This window comes from Protopterus annectens, chromosome 5.part0 (assembly GCF_019279795.1).
Source record: "Protopterus annectens isolate FY-2018-M chromosome 5.part0, PAN1.0, whole genome shotgun sequence".
Lineage (NCBI taxonomy): Eukaryota > Metazoa > Chordata > Ceratodontiformes > Protopteridae > Protopterus > Protopterus annectens.
The window spans coordinates 147,185,517-147,200,997 of record NC_056735.1 but is presented as its reverse complement, the minus strand read 5'-3'; the positions used below and the strand labels follow the sequence as shown (position 1 = coordinate 147,200,997).

The 15,481-nt window shown below is 36.8% G+C and overlaps 1 long non-coding RNA gene across 1 annotated transcript; it reads right to left on the bottom strand.

Annotated features, from left to right (window-relative positions):
• Window positions 1-2,074: 2,074 nt before the first annotated feature.
• Window positions 2,075-9,367, bottom strand: LOC122802016. Its single transcript, XR_006364843.1, has 3 exons — window positions 9,241-9,367; window positions 4,920-4,999; window positions 2,075-2,093 (listed from the first exon to the last, which is right to left on the bottom strand). It is a non-coding gene; the product is annotated as an uncharacterized LOC122802016 (long non-coding RNA).
• Window positions 9,368-15,481: the final 6,114 nt, after the last annotated feature.

Here is a 15,481-nt window from a genome sequence, read left to right as displayed (position 1 = left end):
TATCTATACACACATTATATATATATATATATATATATATATATATATATATATATATATATATATCCATCCTTTCCTCCCTCCCTTCATATTTCATACTCTATAGTGACTTTTCTCTGAGTTAAGGACTACCAAGTTGTAGATAAAAATAACAAGGTCTTTCTTTAAACTGTAGAAAACCGCTTGCTACAAATGTAACAAATAGCTTGCTGCAGCTAAATATCACACATGGAGAGCTGAGTGCTTCAGCCCTGACTGCATATGCAGTACTGGACATCAGAAACTGAATGTCAGTATGTAGAATGCACTGCCTTCACCCCACCATAGCTATACCTCTAATAACTTGCACAGTGCCACTGTAATACAAGTAAAAAATCATGTACAACTTCCTGGACCCCATTTTTCATATACATTTCTGCATGTGTGCTTACATATTATATATACTTAACACTGAATGAATCTGTCACATCAGCATGCAGAAACATTGATGCACATTTCATTGATTTCTGCATGTTGAAACTCAGTAATAACACAAAGAACCGCCAAAGTTATCCCCATACATCTCAAGTGTACCTCATTCCGAGGAACGTACCTCATTTGGGGGTCTTAAGTTCATATTCCTCGAAATTCCTCAAAGTTCCACATTGAAAGTGTCTGTCACACATTCAGTGTTAGGAATTTTTTTAAGTGACATCCATGGTAAATTGAAATTAATCATATTAATTCATTAAAGGATCTTCTTTATAAGTAAAACCAGCATATTTTAACCATCCTATGACCTTCCTAATTGAAGTTGTTAGTAAGCCATTAGTATGTGTTCCACATTTTGCCCATTTGTTCCACATTATGAAAGCAAGCGTTCCTCATTTTGGCGATGGAATGTTGAGAGCTATGGCTATCCCAAAGGTAAAAAGAAAACAGACATTCTGTTTCTTGTGATCAATCTGCAAAATAAATACATAAGGAAAAAATAATCAAACCTTTGGGCATAATTTGTGTGAACAGTGGTGAGGAAAGGATTTTTTGGTGAAGTAATGTGTAAGACTGGCGTTAAGGACAGCAGCAGGTTTAGCGTTAGAACATAGTAGTAAGGTAATGCAAGGTGTTAAACCCCCCACCCTTATTCACAAGTGACAACCCTAACCCTAATGCTCTTTGTGTTGTATTAGAAAAAGTGCCATTTAAGCAACTAAGATTTCCGTAATAAATACATCAGTCCTGTTTTTCTTTTACAGTACTTCAGATATTCTTTTGCAGCACATCCCTCTTGCATCACAGTTACAGGAGCACTCTCCATCAGCTGGAAAGCTCTTTCTGCAGCTGTCAGGCTGATCTAAAAATCTTTGTGCAAGCATACTTACAGGTTATCTTTTCTTCTGCAATACAAACATTAGAATTTCAGTTTTACTTCTGCATGCAAAGTTTCAAATCCCCTTTCATGTTACAAAATAAACCAACTGTTGTTTAGAGAAATTTCACAATCTTATTAAGCAATAATTGTCAGCTTTCCAGAGATGTCCACTAAGCTTATCTAAGTCTTACCCTCTTTCACCTATAAGCGATTGATGTTTTTTTAATATAATACGTTTATGTAAAAACATTGCTGTGAAACAGAGTTTAGTGGAAATATGCTACTTTTAATATCATATCCAGTCTGTTACATTTCATCATGAAAGCTATCAAGGCACATGACATCAAAAAATGATGGCATGTATCATTGAAAATAATACATATTAAAAGAAGCATTTTTGTGGGGGCACAACCTCCCCCCATATCTCCAAGTGGAAAATTGTACCCTCGCACTCTACCTAAAATATGTATACTAATGTCAGGATTGCACAACACTGAGGAAATAAGAAGCTTCCTTATGTCTGTGTTCAGTGACCTCATCCTGAAAATCACAGCAGATATTCCCAAAGTACTCAACAAAATACAGTCTCGATCAAACAAGCCAACAATTTTCCTTTCATCAAAGTGCATTTTTGACCAAAAATATGAAAGGTGGATATATATACCATTATTTATTTATTAGTTATTTGCTTTGGTTTACCGGGAACATCCAGATGGGTACAATGATTAATTTCAGAGGAGACCTGGAGAAAAAAGCTACAAGCAGTAGTAGATATATGACATAGCAAAGTTTAAATAAGGTCTAAATGAATATGTACAAAAATACAGAAATTCAATAACACTGAATAAACAGAAAATATAACATATAAATTACAGAAATTTCTAAGAAGTGACATTGATGTATATTATAGAATATCACTGAAGCAGGAAATTATCTGTATAAATGTAATAACTTCACTAAAGAGAACAGATCATCAACATTTGGTAGCTAAAATAATGAAATATACATCTATAATTTAATCATACTTATTTGTAAGCTAATAAAAGAACAGAAGTGCCTATGTTTCTCATGGGAGGAGAGCAATAAACTCACTTAGTAAAACATAAAGAACCAGTTGGGAAGAAATATTTTAGTGGGTAAGAGGAAGAAATCGTAAGCATTTGGGTATATTTATTGTACCCCATGTCTGTGCATCAGGCTGCCTCCACTGCCCATTGGTTTCCCATCCCTGGATCAGCCACCAGTATATGGTATAGCCATCACACAGGCAGCTATAGGAGTGTGTTTCCATTTTTAAGGACTTAACTCTTCCCCTTGGGCTCTAGGCATGTGACTGACATCACTGTTGGGGTCACTACTTTTTCTCACACATGTGCATGCTTCTATGCACTTCCTGATAAACTTTACCAGTTTCATGATTTGGTAAGCCAAACACATGGCCTAGTACTGCCCCCAAGTGTCATCACCTTTCCTCGGGTTACTGTTAGGAACAGAGAATCCTTCAGTACTATTTCACCCCCCAAGGTGGGGCATTACAATCTTTTCTATGCCATCTCCAGTAGGGCCTGAGCCACTGAGCCACTAATTGAAAGTGTTGCCTGCAATGTTGTATTGACTTTTGCCTTCTTTTATTAACTGGCATGCTTACTTAGACCTGGGAAAAATATCATTACCTTATAAAATGTATACAAATACAATACTGAAAAAATGTTCATGAAAATTTGAGTTTAACTTGACATTGTTGCACAATTAAGTAGTAATATTACTTACTTGCTCAGAGAACTGGTTAGAGCATGTAACTGTATTGCAATCACAGTGGATGAAAGACAAAGCCTATTCATCATCACATGAAGCAGTGCACTGTACAGAAAATGGGTACAGGTGCATAGAAGTTGCATACTATAATTAGCATCGCCAAATTCTATATAACTATATAAGAGATGGGGAGCAGATTATATGAGGGATGCAGGGACCTTGTGAGCATAGTTCTGCTGTTCACTGGAAAGTGAAAGGGTGAACAACAGGAGGTAAAAAGTTAAAGAATTCTCCCACATTGCAGTGCTTTCTGGGATTTTATAGATTAGTATAGCGCGACACTACCTTAGGCAGCACACAAGTTCTCAGACATGCAAAGATTTGAACTGATCAGGCAGTGTGGATTTACATGAAAAGAAAATCTGGAAATGTTAAACTGGACAGTGAAGGAAACTTGAGATGGTAGAAATGTAATGTAATGATCATCTGAAGAGAGTCAGTGCCAGCGTTATAACTCACAAAAACATCAAGAATATGATAAGTGATAAAATAACGTAATATAGTTCTCTCCTTAGTGAGGTTTGTGAATAATGAGTTCACGGGTCAAGCAATCTTGAGTGAAATACACTGACATTCATTTTATATTTTAATAACACTAATATAACATTAATCTATACTTGTTGGTTTTGATATCAATCATCTTCATTTGTTGATTGCAAGATACTCAGGGAGCTGCTTGCACACACACACACACACACACACACACACACACACACACACACACACACACACACACACACACACACACACACCTCACTATCTCTAGGATGTGAATTATGCATCTAAGTATCCCTGCAGTATGTTTTTTTTCTCATTCCTGCACCATGGTATAGAAGAATAAAGCTCTAACTATTGCCCAGGAAACACTGATTTAATTGGCTGCTTGTTTGTTTGAGGCACTGGTAGGGGAGGATAGGCTTGCTCATACTGGGGTGGGGAAAAAGAAAGGTGCACATTGCATTTCAATTTCCCTGGCAGACACCGGGGAAACAACTGCAAAGTGCTGTGAGGTGGTGGGCAGCCTGTTCTACTGATGTCAGCCTCTTGTACAAGTCAGGGGCAATCTAGTGCTGATCCCCATTGCACATCCCCCCTTTGGGGTGTTGCCAGACATGTACAGGAAAGGTGAAAAATACTCCAGCAGTAACAGCAGTATTGTCTCAAAACACTTCACTCTCTTCCTTGGCCCCATCTCTAATCTGGAAGTATTAGGAGGGATAGGCAGACCTGGTAATTGAGGAGAAGCATTGGGGTCAACTGATCATCAACTGTGCAGAAGAAAAAAGAATAGCCTTAACAAAGATGTTTTAGTCTGATTTAGCCAATAGATAAGAACGGATATATTCTGTTCCCTTTCCTGTCAATCATTAGTTCTTAGCGAAAGTTCCTATGGTCTAAAAGCTCAGTAGACTATTTTGTAAAGCTGGTACCAGTCCAGTAAAATATGTCACATCACCTTTGTATTTCTATGCTTTCTATCAGCATGCCTCTTTCTATATTTTAACATTAGTGGAAAAGATTCACAGATTGCAAACACTAACATTTGATGACAAAACAATGCTAAATGGCCTAGCTTGTTTATGATGATTTGTCATACCTTGTTGAAGATGTACTAAAATAGATAGCTGCTCTAAGAGTGTCCTCATCCTTAAAAAGAAAACTTCTTGCTAAGTGTTAATTAACAACATTCTTATTAAAATATTATTTAGAATAACAAAATCTGCAGTTTAAAAATTAAAAAAAGAAAAGTTACCTGCACAAGCAGCAAGGCAGAGAATTATGACTTTCAGCATCTTCAGAAGTGCCAGCTGTTTTTGGTTTTATTCCAGTGAGCTGTTGAGAAAAATTATTATATGATGAAGGTGCGGTTGCCTAACATTTGTTAACATCTGCCCCCTCCCCAGTCTCCTTCCATTTGCTTCCTTTTTCTACTCTAGATTGCCATTCAGGTAACTGTTTTTGGAAAGCCATTACCTACCTGGTATGTTTGGTTGTTTTTACAGTTTATTTAGAGCACAATTTCACATTTTAATACTTTGCATTATAAATTCAAATGACATACATGATGAATTATATTCAATGACAGAACAGTGCAACTCAAATCAATTAAACATATAACAAGCAGATTTGTATTTTAATCTAGCCTTCTAACTAAAGGCAGAAAGGGGATTGATAACTTATAAGTCCCGTGACTAATTTATTGCATTCATTCTTAAGCATCATTATCCATTCTATTGTTTTCAAGACTGTGTTGGAGCTGGAGCTTAACAGGTGCAAAGCAAAGATTTAGTACTGGAAGGGACACCAGACCATTGCAGGACAAAATTAACACAGTTGGTCTCATACGAAGACATTGTTCTGGATGACTATAGCAGTATTTTAGCAGCATCTAACTAATGCAACATGGTCATCGTACTTGGAAACTATTTGGTCTGAGAGCTGACAATACAACCCTGACAAGTGTAATAAAACAGAGAGAGAGAAAGAACAGTAAAACCAGTCATATATTAAATGGAATTACGTATCAAACTTCCTTCCTGGATTTGTGAAATAGCAACCCTAGCCATTGTATCACCTGCCAAACAGGTCCAAGAATAGTGATGGAACAAACCTTCAGTGAAAGATGCATTGAAACACAAATGGCTGGGGTTATCTGCTGAAGGGCAGCAACTAAGTCATAAACAATAACACATGTGTTTCTGTCATTACAATAAGTAAAGAAAATTAAACAAAAATAATGATTTTTTTCCTCAGTATGCCATGGTCAAGTTTATATAGTCTGTGCTGAGATTTTATGTTATGTGCTAATCTTATTGTGGTTTCAATAAGACAGAAATAAGGTACAATAATGAAAATAAACTACCTACAACATCAGCAGTTAAACTATTTTTAAAAAGTATACACTTTTGTATACTATTCCTTTTGTGAGTACCACTTCATTGTGAATGCAGTTAATTTTAACTGTCAGGCTCACAATCATTGGAACTAATGCTATCCAATACAAACTATTATATAAAGTATAAGTTTACATGTTTCATTCAGACCAGATCCTATAGCATATGTTAAACCTTGACCATTGCTAAGGATACATAATATCAAAAACTAGTTATGCTTGAGCGTTATTATATTGTGAATTATGAGTCATCGGAGGTATATTCTCAAATACCTTCATGCAAAACTTTGCTCAGATGCAAAAACTAATTTAGCCTTCATTTTTGTAGTACTGAGGAGTGCGGATTGAAATATGTAACTTAACTAATAACCTGAAATTCTGGAATTAAAATTTGAGTCACGGAGGCAACAACACAAAACACACCATTTCTAGGCACATAGTTGAATTATCCTGGCTAACAAATTAAATGAATGAATGCTTAAACTCACCCCAAAGATAATGCTATAAGGGTGATATGTATATATGTGAGTGTGGGTGTGTGGTGTGTGGTATATAGCATGGTATGGGGGACCGTTTGCACTAAGTCCTGCTATCAACCTTGGTTGCTTTTCAGATGGTAAGGAAAACTGTGCATAAATTAATAAATAAATTAATGCAGTTTGTTTATAAAAGAGAAAATTCATGCAGCTCCACCCTCCTTTCAGCTGCTGTTCCATCCTTATGCTTTTGTCATATACATAGTAAAAAGTAAGCTTATTGCATTTGGCTAAATAGAAAAGATCTCAGATTCTTTTGCAGAGTTGGTCTGATAAAATGGCTTACTAGTGTATCAACATAATCCAAGATGTAACAGTTACATAGAAAATTGCATGATACTGACATCAGGTTTGTTCTGCCCCTTGCAGTGGTGCTATCTTTATTTTACTGACTGGTGTACACTTAAACAATGCATCAAATTAAAATAGTTTTTTTCTTCATGTTGTATTGGCTCATTACATACTCTAGTAGTTAAAAAAATATATATATGTCTAGACAGTAAGGGTATTTTAAGGGATACTCACCTGTGAGAGATCAGCATCTACACAGATTACAAGAGGGATACACAGATTACAAGAGGGAATTACTCTGCAAGATATCGGCACCTATACAGATCACCGTTAGGTGCTGCTGTGCGGAGAGCAACAGTTCTAACTAAATACTGTCAAACAGGTCAAAAAGGGCAGATATTTAACACAGAAACAATTAACACAGCTGTGACAAAAACAGTGCAAAAAACAAATACTGAAACAGTGGATATAATAATGTTAAGTCTTAGCTTTTGTAGAGTTTATCAGAAACCAGCAACACTCTTATTCTCAGATAGCATGGTCACCAAATGTCGACAAGGCCTCAGGCATGAATATTCACATTTTTAAACAAGTTAGCCCTCTAGTCAATTAAATAAAGGCACAACAAGACTTACAACAACAATTCCCAGCTCAGAAGGGTGGAGGCTATCCCCTCCTGCCACAAGAGTGCAAACCACAAAACTTCCTAATGTAAAATAACTGGTTTGGAGCTAAAGTGCTTAAACCAGAACTGAGACACTTTTAGAATAACAGACATAATAAGCCTTCAACCAACTCAGAAGGGTGTGAGCTACCTCTCCTGCCAATAGAGTGCAGACCGCAAACCTTCCTAATGTAGCATTACTAGTTTGGTGCCCAAGTGCTTAAATTAGAACTAAGAGGCTTAGAATAACAGTTACTTAATTCATCCTGTGTTGTCATGTGTCCATCTGCAGTGAATCTGACCTTGATGCTTCACTCTGTGCTCCTTCAACAAAGACTTCTTACTCCTAAAAATATTCCTGATATATTCTTTTGGAAAAATTCTACATTCAGACTACATAAGAAAACCATCTGGCACTTAACATGGTTCTAACATGTTGAAACTTACATTTTGGAATTAGTTCCTAGGATGATAATTTATGGGATCAAGCTTTTTCAGCAAATAGATTTTAAGAAACTTGACAGTCCTCACCCCATGCTGATATTTTCTGGCATGATATAGACATCAATCCCCATTTTAAAAAATTTTGGAAAGAACTTTAATGCAATACCAAGGGAAGAGACTTTCAGAGGCAGCAGAGCCTCTGGGTCCTGGGTCCACCCTATATATATATATATATATATATATAAATATATATATATATATATATATATATATATATATACATACACACACACACACACACACACACACATTTATTATATATTATATATTCTTAGAATGGGTGGGTGCAGCAAAATCACAATATCTCACTCGAATATACATGCCCTCACACACACACACACACACACACACACACACACACACACACACACACACACACACACACACACACTCTGACAGTAGTATCTCAGTCTAATTTAAAATTGCTGCTTCAGTTATGTTTCCCAAAAGGGTTTTAATCTCATTTGTTTGTATACTTTTCAGTTATAATCTTGAAAGGTTTACTAAATGGTTTTACTTCATAAAATAATATATGACACTTTGCCATCAGTAGCTGTGTAGAGGTTCCATTTTTTATTAAAAAAAACGTTTTATTATGCTTAATATTGTATATATTAATTAGTAACTGTATCCTGCAACTTTTAATATCATTGCCACTTGTTCATGTTAGTATTTTGTCAGTGTTGTATATTCTGTTTTATATCCCACTATGTACCATTTACATGTAGTTTTTGTTCTGTATTGCTGTTTCCCCAATTCTACTTCTGTATGATGATCACTAGTTACATAATTGTTATCCAACTATGAAATATGTGCAACTAACTGGCCAGTAAAATAGTATCTATAAGAAGCAAAAAAAGTGGATCTCAATGTCATTTGTTTCAAAAATAAAAATCTGTCTAACTGAATAATTAGTATATTATTAAATGATACATGATACAAGACATTTAAAGTTCTAAAGAAACTCTTCAGCAGTGTTAAACAACAACAATGCAGCAGCAATAAAAAAGATAGCTGCAGGAATCTCATGTTTGAACTGGCTAACTAAGAAATATAACATTTTTCAAAGAAGCAGCTGTTACTATTTCATATGAGGAGACAACATGACAAAAGTTTTCATAGCAACAATAATATTCTGAGCATATTAAGAAAAATGCAGAGGTTAAAAGAACACAAGATCTCTTACCAGCTTAGTATCAGTAGCTTCTGGAGTTGAAGGACACTGCAGAATGCTTGTTTTATACAGTTTTGTCTCTGGGCGTGGTAACTAATTAGTACAGATATTGTTTGCTGCCCCAGCGGTCCACAGCTTATGTTTCACTTCCCTTTGTACAGATTTTATAACGTTTTTGTCAATCATGTTTACATGAACTATTGATTTGTAGTTAAGAACATTTACTGATTACTTAAGTTTCTCTCAAAAGTTTAACTCTGCTTATGTAATCTGTACAATGGAAATGGCTGAAATGTTACCAATGTCAAAATCGTGATACAAAAGTATAATTGAAAATGTGACCCAGGATGTGGCTTAGTATGGGTGTATTGGAATTTAAGTTTTAGTGTGGAATTCTAATAATATTGTTGCAGTGGCAATGATCTAACTTATAAAACACGGTAATCTCATGTAATTTTCAGGCACAAAAGCATGTTATCATTGCACTGTACAACAGACTGTTGTAGCTGTATTGTGTAGCAGTATGGCAGTAGTACAGCTGTGATACTCACATTATAATATGACATGTCATGGTGCCCCCCTTGCAACTGTCCTGATGTTTAATATGAATCAAAATTAAATAAAACATTTGTAGACTACAACTTTAGATGATATATAATAGCATTTGTTTAGAATAAATTGCATAATGCCCTGTGATTACGTATGTTATAAATCTGATGATATCTTGTTATTAATGCAAAACAAAGAAAAAAGAACAATTTGCTTGTACTTAGGAAGATGTTTATTTATTTATTTATTTATTGGATAGTCCATTGGGCCTAAAGAACCGCTTTCAATGGAGTCCTGGGAGAAAAAGCCCAAAAAAGACACACACAAAAATAGGTACATTAAACAAAAAAAAAGAAAAAAAAAAAGAGAGCAGGGCAGGAAAATAAATAAGAGATATACTTAAGGCTTTGGATTTTTTGAATGTATAAAGATTAGAGGGTGAATGGAATGGATGGGTGGGTTCAAGTTCAAAGATGGGCTAGGTTAGGATAGAAGGTATTTGCCTGGGGGGGGGCTGTTTTATGTACTTCTACTAGGTTTTTGGTTGTTAGACCCTAAGACTCTGTCCTCTGGTAGATGTAATAAAAAAAGAGAGAGGACAGGAGAGAGAGAGGGGTTTATGGAGCTGCTTATGCTAGAGGTGAGTTGAGCTGATGTTGCTGATGAGGAAGTTCAAGAGAGGAGAGTTTGGAGAGGAACAGTGGTGGGTTGATGACGCTGGTGGCCGCTAACTGAAGCGATCTTATTGTGTAACATGGATTGTTGTGTTTTGAGAGAAGGGACTGAAGGGGAAGAGGGAGAGAGAGCCAGAGGAGAAAGGAGGGGAATAAGAGTGATTTTAGAGGTCTTTTTGGGGTGGTTTTTTGTGTAAGAGTTTACCCAGCTTTTAGACCAATTATGGAGCCTTGGGAACTCCATTGGGGGGTTGAGGCCTTAGAAAGGTCAAGTAGTTAAATGTTAAATATTTGCAAAGGACAAAGTGAATTGTTAGGAGTATTTAAAATTTTGAAAAGCATACAGAAGACAGTTTGCCAAAATTATTTTTAATCATTTACCATGGGACACATACATTTGTTTCATACTTGTGCAAGCAGCCACTCAGCCTTTTCACTTACTGTGTCCAGAGTAATGTGATCATTGTGGCAAGCCTCTCAACCTCTTAGAGCAAGAAATCTTGACAAATCCATAATTAGTGTAGGGACAAAGCCCTCAAAATAGGGACAGAATAACAAGGTTTGCACTAACGTGAATTTTCTGAAGAGTATGAAATCTGAAACTCAAATGTCTGCTGTTATTTTTTGACCTCAGTCCTCAATCGTTTACAAGAAAACTTAACATTTTTATGAGGAACAGACCAAAAACATGAGGCAAAGATCTGGACATTCTGTGAAAATCTGGACAGTTAAGACGTGTGCATTGTGTTGGAGCTACCTAGACTAACTACAAACACAGTTACAGCTGCACAGAATAACCTATAAATAACACACAATGCTATTTCACTTTTCACGTACCCTTGTGCATCATGAACACTGGGAGAGGTAATTACGGCATGATACACATCCAAATTTGTATATTCATCCCAGCTGGTTATATCATGAGCATGTTATACAACATTTGAAATATTCATTAACATTTTACTACTCTTTCAATAACTTCAGCATTGATCTAATGTTCAGAGTAGCATATTCAATGTCACTTTACTTTAAAATTACTAAAATGACCAAAACAACAAGAATCCAGTTCACATATTATAATGAAAAGCCTTAATCTGTAATGGTTGCAAAGCACTGTACTCTGTATCGTGGAAAGGAAGGTATGTGTTCTATAAAACAGGTATCATTAAAAGTAATATACCTATCTCAATTTATGGTTTATTATTACATTTTGCATATCTAGTAGACCCAATGGCCTTTTTTAAAGGTTAGGACTGAGATATATTACCAAAAGCAATCACCACATCACATGCTCTTAAATAGCACAGAATTACACAGTGAAGGAAAACCGTATATGCTGCTCTTTCTTTTAGTCCCAGCACAGAGCCATAGTCAACAATAAGGATCATTTCTCTACTCAGTAAATATACTGATTAAATGTAACTGCACTAAGTACAGATGTCTTTTGGCTGCCTGTATCTGCAGGCAAAATATCTCCTCCATATGCCAGTGGACTGTGGCTTGTCAAAGAAACAGCATCTGCTACCTGTCTATGTAAACTTTTAGAGCTGTGTTGGCTGTCTGTTCCTTCTGATAAGGAGCCACCACGGTGTGCAAGTGGTCTACATCTTGACAAACATCCAGTATATGCTACCAAAATATGTAAATGCCAAAAACAGCCAAAATGATACCCCCACAGTGTGCCAGTGGACTCCAGGGTCCTTCTACAAGTGCATCAGTCCCAAGCACCCAAAAGACTACTGCCGCAAAGTAAGGCACTCCAGCATCTTGTAGCTTGTACAGGCTGCTTCCTGCACTCAAATAGGAGTTCAGGCAAGTAGCTGCCACACTTTGTAGTAGACCTGACTGCAGCTTTCCAAAAATAGTAAAAATGTAATTTTTTAAATCTGTTTTATAGCAACAAGATACCCCCACCATGCTCTAGTGGACATTGGATTGCCAAATATACATCAGCTAACTGCTTATATAAACTTTATGTTAGTTTCTGCTGTCCATTCATGCCTGCAGGACACCCCCACAGTGTGGTTGTGGACTGTGGCTTGCCAAAGATGCATCTGCTGCTTGTCTATATAAAATTTTAGATTTGTTGTGGCTGCTGATACCTGTTGACAAGACACTTCCGTGGTGTGCAAGTGAACTGTGGCCTACCAAAAACATAGATTATTAGATCAGTATTGGCTAATGGGCAGAGGCTTGTCTAAAATACATCTGCTACTTTTCTATATAAACTTTTAGATATGTTCTGCTGCCCATGCCTGTTGACAAGACACCCCCACAATGCACTTGGTGGAAGGTGTCTTGAGAAAAATACATCTTCTACAGGCCAATGCAAATTTTTATATCTGTTTTGTCAACCTGAACCTGCTGAAAAGACAGCCTGATAGTGTGCTAATGAACTGAGGCTTACCAAACATACAACAGCTGCTACCTGTCTATGTGAATATCTGCTATCTGCTTATGTAAACTTTTAGATCTATTTTTCTGCCCATACTTAGAGTGTTGTTGGAGAAATTCAGAGAAGGTCAGAAGGAGTTGCATTGTATCTTTGTGGACTTAGAGAAAGCATATGATAGGGTGCCTAGAGAGGAGTTGTGGTATTGTATGAGGAAGTCGGGAGTGGCAGAGAAGTATGTTAGAGTGGTACAGGATATGTACAAGGGTAGTGTGACATTGGTGAGGACTGCGGTGGGAGTGACAGATACGTTTAAGGTGGAGGTGGGATTACATCAAGGATCAGCTCTGAGCCCTTTCTTATTTGCAGTGGTGATGGACAGGTTGACAGATGAGATTAGACAGGAGGTCCCGTGGACTATGATGTTTGCAGATGACATTGTGATATGTAGTGAGAGTAGGGACCAAGTTGAGGAGACCCTGGAGAGGTGGAGATATGCTTTAGAGAGGAGAGGAATGAAGGTCAGCAGGGCTAAAACAGAATATATATGTGTAAATGAGAGGGAGGGTAGAGGAATGGTAAGGATGCAGGGAGTAGAGTTGGTAAAGGTGGATGAGTTTAAGTACTTGGGATCAACAGTTCAGAGTAATGGTGAGTGTGGAAGAGAGGTGAAGAAGAGAGTACAGGCAGAATGGAGTGGGTGGAGAAGAGTGTCAGGAGTGATTTGTGACAGACGGGTACCAATAAGAGTGAAAGGGAAGGTCTACAAGAGGGTAGTGAGACCAGCTATGTTATATGGGTTGGAGACGGTGGCATTGACGAAAAGGCAGGAGTCAGAGCTGGACGTGGCAGAGTTAAAGATGTTAAGATTTGCACTGGGTGTGACGAGGGTGGACAAGATTAGGAATCAGTAAAGAAGATGATGATGATGATTGACAATCAGGTTTTTTACACTTTGTGTTTCATTGCTGCTTCAATCAGTTACTTGGTTCAACCTCTGTTTCTCTGCACTAGGTATGCAACTGAAAATAAATACTTTATTTTATTCCCCTAACCCTCTTTCAACTATTGCATTTGTATACTGTTGTACCTTTTTCTACTTGCCTGCATGAACCATAGAGTTATTGCCTGAGTGTAAAACTTGTGTAGAATGTGCAGCATGATTCACGCTGATCCTGATCCTGTGGCATTCTGAGTTTACTTTAATAGCCTTGTAGTTTTAGGTATTTTATTTCTGCTCTCAACCTTTTTTTCAGTCCTTATTTAATTGCACATTTTCTTAAATCTCCTTTCTTTTTTTGTTGATTACATCTTTCCCCTCTGTTTATGGCCCTTTGTATTTTTCTCCATGTCAGTAACACATACATTCATGTATACTTGTTGCATTGTTTTGTCCTTTTGTTTTCATCCCTGCACAAAACCATGATCAGCATTGTTACTCCCTGCTATACTCATCTTAAATACTGAGTAATATGACTGAGGTACAGCTGATACATGCACTGTGTCCGGTAGAATTTACTGAGCACAGAAGTGTCACAGTTTATGATAAAATTATGTCTGCCTTGTATTACACTCTTCACTATTTTATTACTTTGTGGATGGTCACTAGTTTTCTGTTAAACTACAGTATCCATGATTTTATAGTGACTGCTTTGCTCCTATTTGCAGACTATACTGTTTCTTTAACTGTCTGAGTGTGCCTTTTCCTTTGTCATTGAACCCTGCCTGACTGTAACCGTTACCTTTGAATGTGCAGACTGAGCAGTTCCCATTGTGTTTAGTTTTATAGCCCTGCAGTTTTAGCATTCCCACCACTACATTTGTATACACATGTTGTGCTACCTCTGTCTGAGTTGCATGATTGTCTTACTACACAATAGTTTTTCCACTGTTAACAGGTGCACATGCATTGCTTGTTTCAGGGTATATTGCTTCTTATCTGTGCTCCTATACTGTACTGTCATGGTTTTCAGGTTTTGACCTAGTATTTCTATTAGTCTTTTATTTTCCAGTTTTCTGAGTTAGGCTCCCGTATTCATTATGGACATATTTAAACTGCCTATATCTTTTGGTAGGATACCTCACAGTGTGCTAATGGATTGTGGCTAAGCAAAGATGCAACATCTGCTACCTGCCTTTTAAACTTTTAGGTAGTTATAGCAGTGACACTTAGCGAACTTGATTGTGTAGTTTAAGATTGTGGTGAAAATCAGCTTTTCATATGGTGTGTTTCTTTGCTGCTAGTCTTAGATACTCTGCCCTAATGTTGCTTTCTTAATGTTTGTTTTACTAGTAGACTTTAGTCTGCAGCTAAAAATGGGGTGTCCCTCTATGATGCTCTATTCTAATGTCCTGGGCTCATTCAAATACTGCCAAAAATAGATTTGTTAGCTTCCTATGGAAAAGTTTAGGTACTTGTAGGAGAAACACTTTATTTTTAAGGATTATTATCTATTTTTAAGTATGTGTTGACAATCAGGGTTTTACACATTGTGTTTTATTATTAACTGACTTGGCCACTTGGTTTTACCTCTGTTTCCCTAGAAGCTTCACTCTAGAGGTGAATTTCTTGGCATCCATGTCTCAAACACATAATTACATGGTTATGATTCAAGACCCTATCATAACCCTCTATGTG